This window comes from Panthera leo, chromosome D3 (genome assembly GCF_018350215.1).
Source record: "Panthera leo isolate Ple1 chromosome D3, P.leo_Ple1_pat1.1, whole genome shotgun sequence".
NCBI lineage: Eukaryota > Metazoa > Chordata > Mammalia > Carnivora > Felidae > Panthera > Panthera leo.
Genome location: NC_056690.1, coordinates 37,134,551 through 37,147,495, shown reverse-complemented (window position 1 = coordinate 37,147,495; position 12,945 = coordinate 37,134,551).

Below are 12,945 nucleotides of genomic sequence, written 5' to 3'. Positions count from 1 at the left end.
GTAAGTCTGTTGCCTGGACTTCCCCAAGTAAAATTTGTATTGGCTGCTTTTTTTCACCTCTGTAAGAGCCATACCTTTTAATTTGTCTACCTGTCTCACTTATGTTGTAAGTGGTGTTGCTGAAAATAAGACATTTAAAATAGTATAATGTGGCAACTCTAGAGATCAGACCCCTCTCTCTTTTCTAGGTGTTGTTGCTGCTGCTGTTGCTGTTTGTTTGCCTAGTGACTTTCCTGGATTAATTCTATAAAATTTGTATTCTCTGTTGTGTGTTGCCACTGAATTCTTTGCTTGGTTAACTTAGTTTTTTAGCTAATGATTGGATAGAGATTTTCTTGAACGTCTTGAACCAATATGTTTCCTCAGCTTTAGCTGAAGGACTCTATGTACATGTTGAGACATGGCTTCAAAGATCCAGTGTTTACAACTGTGCTTTAGCCTTTACTTCCTGCTTGTCTAGAGCCTCAAGGTGAGTCAGAGGTGAGAGTTTAAAACCTTCTACTTTTTATGGGCAGGCACATAGCCCTCATATGTGTATCGCCTTTTAGACACCACAAAATTTGCTGGAACTTTTCAAAGCCCACCACAGACCTCCCATACTCAGTTCTTTTTAATTTTTTTTTTTTTTTTTGTCAGCTTCTTGTTAACCCAGAGTGCTAACAATGCTACAGGAAGTTGCAATGTTAAACAGTTGCTTTTAATTGTTTTCAACAACTTACCTGAAGATAGTGCTGTTCATACACATGGAATTCTGAGTCAGATAAAATAAAGTCAAGCAATGAGAATGGGGTTTTTCAGTGACTGGCCAAATAGGTCAAACAGTAATAATTCTCTAAGGATGGGGCTTCGAGGGATCTCCACATCTGATCTGCCTCCTCTAGTGGCTGCTAGGGTGCTGATTTTGCAGCTATCATAGTTGTGAGGCTGTTGGTCTTTAATATTATCATGATGGTAGTGAGAGGGGGATAGGATGAAGGCAAGTAAAAACGCTACAAATCTTTATGTTCTCACTTAGATTTAGTTTTCTTGAATAAACTCTCTTCAGGCTGTTGTAAGCCTCTGGTTCATTTCCAGAATTCTTTTTTTTTAATGTTTTTATTTATTTTTGAGAGAGAGTGCATGCAAGAGGCAGAGAGAGACAGAGACTGAGGATCTGAAGCCAACTCCCACTGTCAACACAGAGCCTGATGCGAGGCTTGAACTCACAGACGGAACTGTGAGATCATGACCTGAATCAAAGTCAGAGGCTTCACTGACTGAGCCACCCAGGGACCCCTTTTAAAAAAATTTTAAGTTTATTTGTTTGAAAGAGAGAAAGAGGGAGAGCATGAGTGGGGTAGGAGCAGAGAGAGAGAGGGAAGAGAGAGAATCCCAAGCAGGCTCTTCACTGCCAGCACAGAGCCCGATGTGAGACTCGAACTCATGAACATGACATCATGACCTGAGCCAAAATCAAGAGCTGGATGCTGGACGCCCAGTCGGCTGAGCCACCCAGGCACCCCTCCAGAATTCTGAAAAAGTTGAGTTTTGGCAGTTATTGCAAGTGTTTTCATTGCTTTTTTGGAGGAGTGGATTTATAGGAGTCCTTATTCTACGGCCCTGAAGCATTGAATCCTGTGATGTTAGTAGAAGTCAAGCACGTAGAGAAGGCAATTAAGAGTGTTCCAGGAAGTAGGGCTGGCAGCACACAAGACTGTGATCCATGAAGAGCTGTTTGGTATGGTTGAAAACAGGGGGTTTCCTTAGGAAAGCTTTGGGAAAATGAGAGTGAGAATTCAGGCAGTGGCCAAAATACAAGTGCTTTCTATCCAGATTATTTACCTCTGGTTCTTAAAATTTAGGATTTTTAGATCATAATAGGGAAAAGCTGCAGTTTCAGAATAATTCTTCCTTTGTTAGCTATATATCTCCAGTTGCCTAACCGTTCCTCAGCCCTTGGGCTCTATACATTGCAACCTGACACCTGCCTATGTTCTCTTCCTCAGGAACGAGGGAGCACTATGTAGACCTGGGCCCCACAGCCTTGGGCTGACCCCTGGGAGGAGTCTGATCCTCACGCCTTGCCTCAGAATGCCCTTTCTGCCTGAAACCAGAGTGTGCTTTCTCTGGGCAAACACAAAGATGTTGTATTAGGTATACTGATGGAAGCAACAAGATTACAAACAGAAAAATAAGGAGCCATCAGCGTATAAGAGCCGGAAGAAGCTGACTTCTATATCATGCCTTTCCCTTCCTGTTATTTTCTTCCCATGGGTTCTAAAAATTCTTAATTTGATAGCATGACCACTCCACGGTCTGGCCTTCACCCTCCAGCACCAAGCCACAGTCCAGATGAGCAGATTTTTGACAAGGGGCATTTCACCTGAGACATGTAAGCTGTGAAGAGAACCTTGTGTGGGGATCAAATCTGGCTCAAATACGTCTGATCCACCCCTGTGAGCAAGTTACTACCACCCTTCCCATCTGGTATTACAGCTCCCTCTCTTATCAGATAGCAATGATGACCCCAGCCCCTTTCTGACCTAATGCAGACTTTTAAAAAATGACTTGGGATCACAAAGCTTTAAGCTCTCTGACAAAATGTTCCCGCTTAAAGACAAGGCTCTCGCCTCATCCCTGCAAGGATGGTTTCTGGCTTAACAAGGATTTATAAATATCATGAGTTCCGGCTCTGGACTCTGCAGCTCTGTCCTGACATTCCAGAGGGGAAGGAATGCCCTGCTATTAAGACTTCAGTCCAGACGGGGGAGGGGGCCGGCTGCGGCAGGTGGTAGGAAAGGACAGAGGTGGGGGGAGTGGCCCCAGCGCTGCTGCCCTGGTGCTCTGTCACTTACACCACACAGACCAGGCTTGTATTCTAGAACTAGGTGCAGCCCTTTAGAACCACATGGGAGAAACGCAGCCTCCTTTTATTTTTTCCATGAGAAAATAGCCCATGTCTAAAAAGAAAATTCCTGCTTAAATTTTGCTTAACCCTCAAGGAAGCTGTCTAGGAGGGCGGCTCATTAGCCAGGCCCCGTGAGCTGCCAGCACTGCTAGGCAGAGTGCCATGAGCAGGCCTGCTTTCTGCGTGGTGCACAGGTGGGGCGTGGGGGACAGCTTCGAGGGGACTGTGCTCCAAGCCAAGGAAGGTCAACCCGGATGCTGCTGGATTGACCTGGGCTGTGAACACAGCATGGAATGGAAGGAGCATGCCGCGTTTAGGAGGTTTACTTGGTTGACTTCGTGATTTCTGGGTGTGGGGCAAAGTGGGAGAAGGGAACTAAGGATGGCCCCTGGGCTCTGGTTTGACTAAACGGGTGTTGGTCCCATTTACTGAGACAGTGAACAAGCCTGAGGAGGAAGGTGATCTTGGTTTAGGCTATGCGGAAGCTGGTATTTCTTGAATATTCAAGTGCCTGGGTTCTACAAGCAGATAGATAGATATAGATATAGGTATAGATCTATAAAGAGAGAGGGAAAGAACAAAGGGTATTTGTATTGTTTTTCTTTTCTTTTTTTTTAATTAAAAAAATGTAACGTTTATTTATTTTTGAGAGAGAAAGAGACAGAGCACACACAGGGGAAGGGCAGAGAGAGAGAGGGAGACACAGAATCTGAAGCAGGTTCCAGGCTCTGAGCTGTTGGCACAGAGCCTGATGCAGGACTTGAACTCACAAACTGAGAGATCATGACCTGAGCTGAAGCTTAACCAACTGAGCCACCCAGGCTCCCCATCTTTTCTTTCTTTTCTTTCTGTTTTTGTTTGTTTGTTTTGTTTCATTTTGTTTTTTAGAATAATCATCATAACAGCTAAGCCTTGTAGAGCTATTTCTACAGGTCAGTCACTATTTTAAGTACTTCATACATATATAAACGCACGTGGGCCCCACCATATGATACAGTTCATACTAGCATCTTGAGAGGCTGTGGGAAGACAGCCAGGACAGAGGAAGAAGTTGAGAGCTTAGTGAGGCCAAGTGGACAAGGAGGTGGAATGTAAAAGCAGACAGAGAGGGTGACAAGGAGAACTTATCTGCAGAGACTTAATAAGAGAAAAATGTCTGTGTGTTTACATATATGAAGACTTGCCTTATGGTTGGCATGTCCCTGTCAAAAGAGGGACAACAAGGGAGGTGGGGTTGGGTGAAGGGCTTGCAGAGAGTGCTGAGATATGGGACAGCCTCTGAGGACAGAGAGGGAGATGCTGAGCAGGAGACCATGTGTTTGCAGTGGCCCCCTCTAGAGCAGCCTGGGGGTGCAGAGGGAAGAGACCGTGGGTTGTCTAGCCCAGATTCTATTTCTCACTCTCCTTACTAATAGAGCCCTGCTCTGCTTAGAGAGGCAATGTGACTAGTGAAAGCACTTAGGTGAATCAGCCTCCCTTATCCAGGGGTGGCCTATGACTGGCCAATGAGATTTAAGCTCAAATCCCTGGGTGGTCCTTTTAAGAAAGGGCTTTTTACAAATTTGTTTGTGAGCACACCCAACTTGCACATGCCCTTTGCCCTATATCTTTCCCCTTTTCCTGCCTGGGATGCAGTCACAGTGCTGGATGTAGAGCAGCCATGTTGTGACCAAGAGGCAACGAGCATGACAGCAAAAGTCCCATGTTAACAATGACTGAATGAGGAAGAAAGAGCCTGTTGGGAGCACTGTTCATGTGCATATCAGCCCTGTAGATTTCTTCTATAGAGGAAAAAGTGAAACCTGTGTTTAATTAAGCCACTGATGTCAGATTCTATTACATACAACTAAAGGCAATCTCAGCTGGTATGATAGGGAAAGCAGGTGGTGGACTTGATGTAAGAATGGTTATATAATCAGCCATGGGGTCTAGGCTGGAGAAGGAAGGAATGAAGAGGAAAATGGCCAATGGCACACAGGGGTCCACATGTTTAGTATGAGAAGGCTGGGGCCCCATGGGAGGATAAGAATTTGGACCTGAGTGTTGATTTCTGATGTGAGTTGTGACAGGTATGACAAGACCCCAGACAGATGGAGAAGAGACACAGGTCACTGAGGAGCTGTGGAAGCCAGAACCCACTCCCAGCAGGGCTCACAATGGGTGACCTTCTCAGGGATGCCTGAGACATTCAATCAAGATCAAAGCCATCTTGTTCCTCCTTTCAAAACTTGCTGGGTTTGTAATAACCTCATCTTGGTCCCCGAGGACGTCATTTGGCTCTGTTCTTAGCCTTCCGTTACACTTCTTTCTTTCCCCCTTCAAAGATAATTCTGGTAGCAAAGGTGTTAATGGACACTTTCCAGAAACTGTTAAGGCTCTGTCAGTAATGTCTCCGGTGGGACTGCAAATACAAAACTACAGGCTCCAAAATACAGTAGCCTGGTAATAAATCATCATATCCTCTTTTCCAAAGAAAATGCCACTTCCAGGAGACATAGCCACTTTTGGTTGTTCACAAAATGATGAATGGCCCCATGCTAAGACAGCCATTACATAAACCAAGACAGATCTTGATGCATAATCGAGGGAGAGATTAGTGAGTTACCAGCCCCTGGTTAGTGAATGCCAGCCCCTCCTCTCTGAGCTCTGCCCTGGAGACCTCAGCCCTCATGCCCCACTTGCACTGAACTGCCCCTTCCCTGCATGCCCTCCTTACCGTCAGCCCGCTCTTTGTTGTTCCCACAGCGTTACGAAGAGGCTAACTTGTAACCCAAACATTTATGTTCTGACAGCAGCTCCCTGTGTTTCTGTCTGCAGGGTCTCTATGGCAGTCTCGAGAATCTTCTGAAATCTCTCTTCAGACTCATTAGCTGGAAAGTGATAAAGCTCTAAGCCATAAGACTGGATGATTTGTTACCTCGGAAAACATTTCATTTTAATTCTCTAAGAAATTGCTCAGGGTGAATCTTGGAAGGGGGGGGGTGGTTAGAGTGAAAACTGTGGTTGAATCTTTTCATACTCAAAACCACTTGCTGTTAAAATCATTGACTACATTTTTTTTTTGGAATGCATGACTGATTGCATGCACCCTTCTCTAGAAATATTGACGGATTCTCAGGCTGTGTTGGTTCCCCAAGCACACATAACACATAATCCTTGGCAAAATTACTAAAGGAATCATTTATATGGGCTGGAAGACTGCAGCTCTGCCTGGAGAATTGCATTATTTCTTATCTCAACGACACTGCTGTCACTTTCCAAGTGGGCCTGCTGCATGGCTCCCTAGAGACCTCCCCCTGCAAGGTTGTGAGGCCGACTGCAGCCACCTCCCCAGACGGGCTGTGCATCAAGGGCGAGATGCAGAACAGACGCCCCGGTGTTCCTTCCCCTCCAGAGAATGCTTGCTCTGCCCCAGGGGACACCGAGGCCACATGGACTCTGATACGACACTTAAGCAACAGAGAAATGGCTCACAGGGTAGGTTCAGGACTGGTGCAAGCCTGGCTTTGGTTGAATTAGTTAGCTTCTGTCTGAGCCTGACATCCACATCTAGAATATTGTTACCTACCTCATTTGATTCATAGGAGGATGAAATCCAATCAGGCAGCTAAAGAGCCAAAAACAGTTCCTAGCACGTCATAAGCGATCCATAAACAGTCACTGTCATCCTGGCACTTAATGACCAAGTTCTCTGCAAAGCTATGACAGTCTTGCTCCTGCAGCAAACTGGAAAAACATTTGTTCCTAACATGCACCCGAATCCTGGCTAGCTGGAAAACCAGTGATTCTCAACTACATTATGTATCTAGAGCAGGGAAAGGCAAGAGAGAAGGAGATCTCTCAGATTTATAATACAAACAAGCAGAAACGAACCTCAACTGGTTGTTCTTGAGGTTGGGGGTTTCCTAAGAAGGAACTCCATCTCCAATGTGTGTGTTGTGTTGTGTGTGTGTGTGTGTGTGTGTGTGTGTGTGTGTGTGCGCGCGCGATGTGTCCCAGAGAGGGTACTGCTGGGAGATTTCTATGTTAATTAAAGAAAACATGGATTTTAAATTTGAGCAACATATATACAATGGAAACATTTTATAGCCCACTGCTCTGGATTTTTTTTTTTCCAACAGGTATCTATTAAACATCCAATCAACCTTCCGAATACTTTCCAGAATAGGAAGGAAATACTTCCCGTGCTTGCTGTGTTCCTTTTTGGCCTGGCCTCCATGGGCACCGGGCAGAAGGCTCTGCTCACAGAAGAGTGTTGTTTGGAAAAGACCTATCAGATATTTATTGAGCACACACTGTGGGCACGGTATAACAGCAAACAGGAGACAGTGTCTACCCTGGTGGAGATAGATGTAGTGGAGAAGACAGATGCTAAGTAAACACTAAATAATGTAATTTAAGATGGTAATAGGTGTCCCTGACGAAGGGCATGTATGAGGTAGGAGTGGTTGTTTTTAAATAAGACAGATGGTGATGGCCTGTCTGAAAAAGAGAATTATAATCTTGGTAATAGATGGGCAATGGGAAGATCCAAGGCAGAGAGAATAGCGTTGAACATTTAGGATAATTTTGGTTATAGGCAAAAATTTCTTCTCACCCATGCCAGGGTGGCTCAGTGGGTTGAGCAACTGACTGTTGATTTCGGCTCAGGTCATGATCTCATGGTGATGAGATCAAGCCCTGCGTCTGGCTCCATGCTGAGTGTGGAGCTTGCTTAGGATTCTCTTCTTCCCTCCCTCTGCCCTGCACATGCTCGCGCTCTCTCTCTCTCTCTCTCTCTCTCTCTGTCTCTGTCTCTCTCTGTCTCAAAAAAAAATCTCAGAAAAAAAATGTCTTCAGTAATAAGGAAATCTCTCACATAACAGCAAGTCTAGAGACATTCCCAACATTGGGGATGGTTGATTCAGCGGTTTAACAATATGATGAGATCCTTTCCCTCATGTTCAGCATGGATTTCATCCCCAGCCTGCCATCCCATAGGACTGTAAAAACAGCTGCCAGCAGCCTTATCCATCTCTTCCATTGGCTCTCTTAGAAGTGAGGACCTTCTTCCCAGATGTCCCTCTGCTGAATTCCCCTCCCTTCTCATTAATCCAATTTGGTTTAGGCTTGTCTGATCTGATCCAATCCCTGACAAGGGGAATACAATTACCAAGAATGGTCTGGAATAATCCCCTGGAGAACCAATGTAGGAGAATTGAGGCAGTCTCTGCTCTAGGCAAAAGAACACTTGGCAAGTTTGTGTTTAAAGCCCAGTGAGCTGAGGGGGAAGGGAGGAGAGGTGAATTTAGAGGGCAGATCCTTTAGGAATTTGTAGGGGAAGCTATCCCAGGGTTTATGCAGTGAGGTGATAAAATCTCATTTGCATTTAAAAAAAAGAGGATGCTTAACACTCTTTCCCCTGGATGGGACAGAAGAAAAACAGCCTGGAGGGGGAGAGGAGGTAGGGGCCAGAATGTGCTGCTTGCTATTTCCCTGTTAGGTGCAAGGAAAAAGATGGGTTTAACACAGGCTGGAAAAGGAGAAAATCTTCCAACTTCTCCAAAGAGGGCAGAAGTACTGAGTTAAAGAATGACACCATCATCTCCCAAACTAGGTAACCTGTAACATCAACCTAAAGCCATAATGAAGAATAACAACCTCAAGTTTTGCCAAAGTCATGAAGCCACAATTGTTCTTGGTAGACAACTGGCCCAGGACATCCATCCACATCAAAAAGGCTGATAGTCAAACCAAAGAGTTCTGGAAAGTGATGTGAAGCACATGAAGCACGTACCAAATGCCCTCAGTTTGGACCAGGAAAAGATGCTAGAATATAACAGCCATCTGAGATGCCAGCCAGTCTTCCTGCTCTGAATCAATGAGGATCTGAGTATCCGTTCCATTATCCTATGTGGACACAGTCCTTCCATGTCCTAAGTAGGCATCATATGGTGGTTTATGCACCTGGTTGAGGATCAGAGACACCTGGGAAATTGTCCAAAATCCAACTTCCCAGGCTAGACCCCACATGTAGAGAATCCAAATCTTCGCAGGTGAGCTCAGGGATCTTTAACAAGGATCCCAGGTGATTCTGATGGTTGGTTAGAAGTGGGAGCCCTTGCACCACCAGGGAACATTCTAGAGGAGCTGTGGTCAAGAAGAAGTCTGGCAGGGGAGGCTGTGAGACTGGAGGGCTAGAGAGATCGGGTACTGAACTGCACTGTCTACATTTAACTTAAACTCCTATTAGCCTGTTTCTGCTTTGCATCCTTTTCAGCTCTCAATTCTATGATAATGGGATTCCCTATGGAAGTAGAAATATTTGCATTACTCTATGCATGCTGGACTCCATGATAGAACACAAAAGCACCAAAAGAATTTTATAAGTCCAGTGGAAATAGGAGCGAATAAAGTCAGTGGGATAGTTTAAAACTGTGCCCCAAAGGGTTAATGAAGTTAAAACTAGCAGAAAGTTTAAAGCTGGTTTTTCAGAGGATGGTTTCCCCCTCATCAGCTCTTATGTTTTTTCAGACCCCACTAACAAATCTACTAGTTGGCTCTGCAGAAGCCTGGGCTCGAGGTCAACTGATGTGGTTCCAGCCTACGAACAAGCAAAGCCCCGAGTTCCTTACCGGAGACTGATGGAGCCCAAGAAACCATCCAGTTTATACCAGTTCCCAGAGCATGCCCAGAGCCCGTTGCTTGACAGATACCTCGGCCTCATAGTAAGTGTTCTAATCTCCACCCAGGGAGGAACCCAAGCAGCATTCACATAACACAGGAGACGTGTATAGGCAAATTTTCTAAGTCTGCGTGCACAACCTTCCGGCAGCCTTTACCTGGGATGACAAAACTCCCCTTTCTGAAAATTCAGCCTAACCCTAAATAACAGGAACCCACTCACTCCTGCCCAGGGAGTCCTGGCTTTGAAAGTTATTCCTCGTAACCTTCGCTGCAGATAAAGTTCCTTTGGTGCAACACCTCCTGCTGGTGTCTGCCTGTAGCTCACCAAGGAGAGGACTCACGTTCCTTTGGTTACAGTTTCAGGCACTCCTGATAAGGTGCTAGCTCTATAGTCAAGGTGTGAAGTGGATGCTCACAGGCATTATGCCACAGAGGAAGGTGTCCCCTGCATCCTTGACATCATAAAAATGTCCAACACGTATTTGAAGGAGGACCCAGTTTCGCCTTAGCTACCTCCATTTTGATCTCACTCTGTACTTTCTAACTGAGGAAGTTCCTCTTTCCAGCCTGTTTTTCAACTCAGGCAAAAGACCCCGCCTCAAAACATCCCGGGAAGGAGACAGACACTACCCCTCAAGCAATAAGGATTGCCCTGAGGCCAGCAGGACCCCATGTGGTTCACCCCAAGACAATGATCGACCTGACCTTTACTGCCCAGTTGCACATGCCCACTGACCTGTGTCCCGCATTTTCCTGATATAAACCTGGAAGTATTTTCAGCACTTTAGAGACAGGCTTTACAACACTAGTCTGCTGTCTTCCCGTGTGGGCCTCATTGAAGTAAATTCTTGTTCCACCATCACCCATCATTCTGACACCAAACCTGGTCCACTTGGGACCCCAGGGCCCAGGTGCCTTTGCACCTTGTGCCCTGGTTACATTTTTTCTGGGCAAGCAACTCTTCCCTTTAAACCTAATAATGACTGCAACATGGTGCTGTGCCAGGAGCTGGACTTGTGATCTAATCCCCTATAATAATCCCAGGAGACAGGGTTATCCCATTTCGTGGAGAAGAAAATGAGTCTCCTAAAATTAATTGGCTTATCCAAAGTCACACAACAGAGGAGGATTCCAGCACAGCTGGTCTCAAGCCTCTAACCCTTGACCACGGCCACCCCTACCCCTCCACCCACTGCCTCCTGGGTGGGTGGAGCCAGGACAAGCCCTGACCCTTAATGCCAGCTCCAGGGTGCTGGGGGTGATCACTGTCCTGAGCTAGCTGCGTATCTGAGGCCCTGAGAATTAGCTTGTAGTGGCATCAGGATGTCCATCTGATCTCGGGAACTGTAGGAGAGGCGCCCTTTCCTTGAAGCGCCCCCTGTGGTTTGGTGCTGGGTATTTCTCCCTTCTCTACTTTCACCACCTGCTCAGAGCTCTGAGGGCTAACCTTCTGGGGGGCTGTAGGTTTGGGCCAGTGGGTGGCAGAGGCAGGAGATTGGAGAGTGGGAGGAAAGTGAGCTCAAGGGGCCCTTCTTTTCTCGGTTCTTTTACCAAAGGCCCAGTTCCTGTGGGCCAGCCGACTCCTGCAGCCGCCAGTCCCTCTGCAGGCTGGGGCCCACTCCCTCCTGTGACCCTTAGGCCTGAGGGTGGCGCTCCTGTCTGCTGTTGCTGGCCCCGGGTGCCTTAGCACCTCTCCCTGGTTTCCCGAAATTGGGCTCTCTATTGTAAATCATCTGGTCAGGGAAGTCCCCTGGGTCCCCATTTAGAGTGTGATGCCTCTTTCCCGGCAAAATGCTGACAGATATGAACCTATATTCTGGATGCCTTCAGGAGGAGGCTGGCAACTCCCAGGGGACCATTTCCCTGTCCTGGCAACCTAGTGCAGTTGCAGTGCATTCTGGGAAGGGCTGGGCATGAGTGTGTACCAGTGTGAGTGTGTGAGCAGGGGTGTCGGCATGGGTGTGCAAGTGTGAGTGTGTGCGTGCATAAGCAAGCATGAGTGCATGTGTGGGTATGAGTGTGCGAGCGTGTGGGACTGTGTGTACGAGTGTGTGGGAATGTATGTGAGCCAGCATGAGAGTGTGTGTGAGTGTGTGGGTGTGTCCACACACTCCCACAGCAGTAAGTTGGTAGGATTTCCAGGCAGTCCTGTCAAGCCCCAATACCCCCTCATGGCCTGCCCAAGCCGTTGTGGGGCCACACCCTCCAGGCCTACTCCCACCAACTGGAAACCCTCTCCTCTGCCTCCCATGGCTCCCCAGTGGTGGTCCCTTGAGGCCTGTACCTGCTCCTTTAATAACCGTGACCAACCCTGGCTGATCACTCTGTTCCGGATAATATGCTCGGGGACTTTCTGTACATGTCATTCTACCTCACTAGCAAGGTAATATGGTGGCTGTCATCTCTGCCAACCAAGCACGCCTTCTTCCTGCAGCCCCCTAACTCTGAATGGGGCACCCTGGCAGCATGTGGGACCATCAAATTATGTCACAGCCCTGATCCATGTTTGGTTCAGGGGTGACCTTGGGGCCCAAGCCAGACTGATGACAGCCTCCCTCTGGGCACTTGTGACTGGTGCTGGCAGGATCCCTCTGTTCTGCCTCTCGGACCCACAGCTGGTAGGGGTGTGAGCTCTCTGTGCCTTGGTCCCGCCAGTGTGCAAGGTCCAGTAGGAGAGAACAGGGAGACATAAAGAGGGAGCAGGAAGGCCAGAGATTCAAGCCCTGGTTCATGTGTCCCCAGCTCTACCTCTGCCTTATAGCATGTGAGACAATGCCCCCATTTCTGCTTAAGCAAACTTGAACAGAGGAAGGGAACCATGGAGCTGTTATTGTTTTGTCCATTTTGCAGATGAAAACACTCAAGCTCAGAGAGACCAAGTATTTGCCAAAGGCCCCACTCTGATGTGGGTCAGAGCCAGACTGGGACCTGGTGTTTGCTCACAGCCCCTGCTCTCAACACCATGGCCTTCTAACCCTCCTGGGGACAGCTCTCAGCTTCTGTCCCAGCAAATCATGTCTGCTCTTGGACATGGAAAATTATACCATCCTGGAAAACTGGTGAATAAAATAACAGAGGCATAGGAGTTGGGGCAGGGGTGATAGGGATCTATGGTAGGAAAGAGGAATCTGCCAGCACCCTGCATCTCAGATGACATGGCTTACAGGAGGCAAGATACACCGGGCTCCTTAAAATTTCCTGCAAAGCTTTTCTCTAAGCGAAAGGCAGCGAAGCACCATGCTGACCTCCCTTGATCATTTCTCTGTATGCTGAGCACTCTTCACCAGAGGAAGGAAGATGGGACCCAGCTCTCTGCCGTGGCCCCATTTGTATCATACCCTGTGAACACAAAGTGTGTGAAGAAGTAAAAGAAAAAAAGCTGGGTTTTAGAC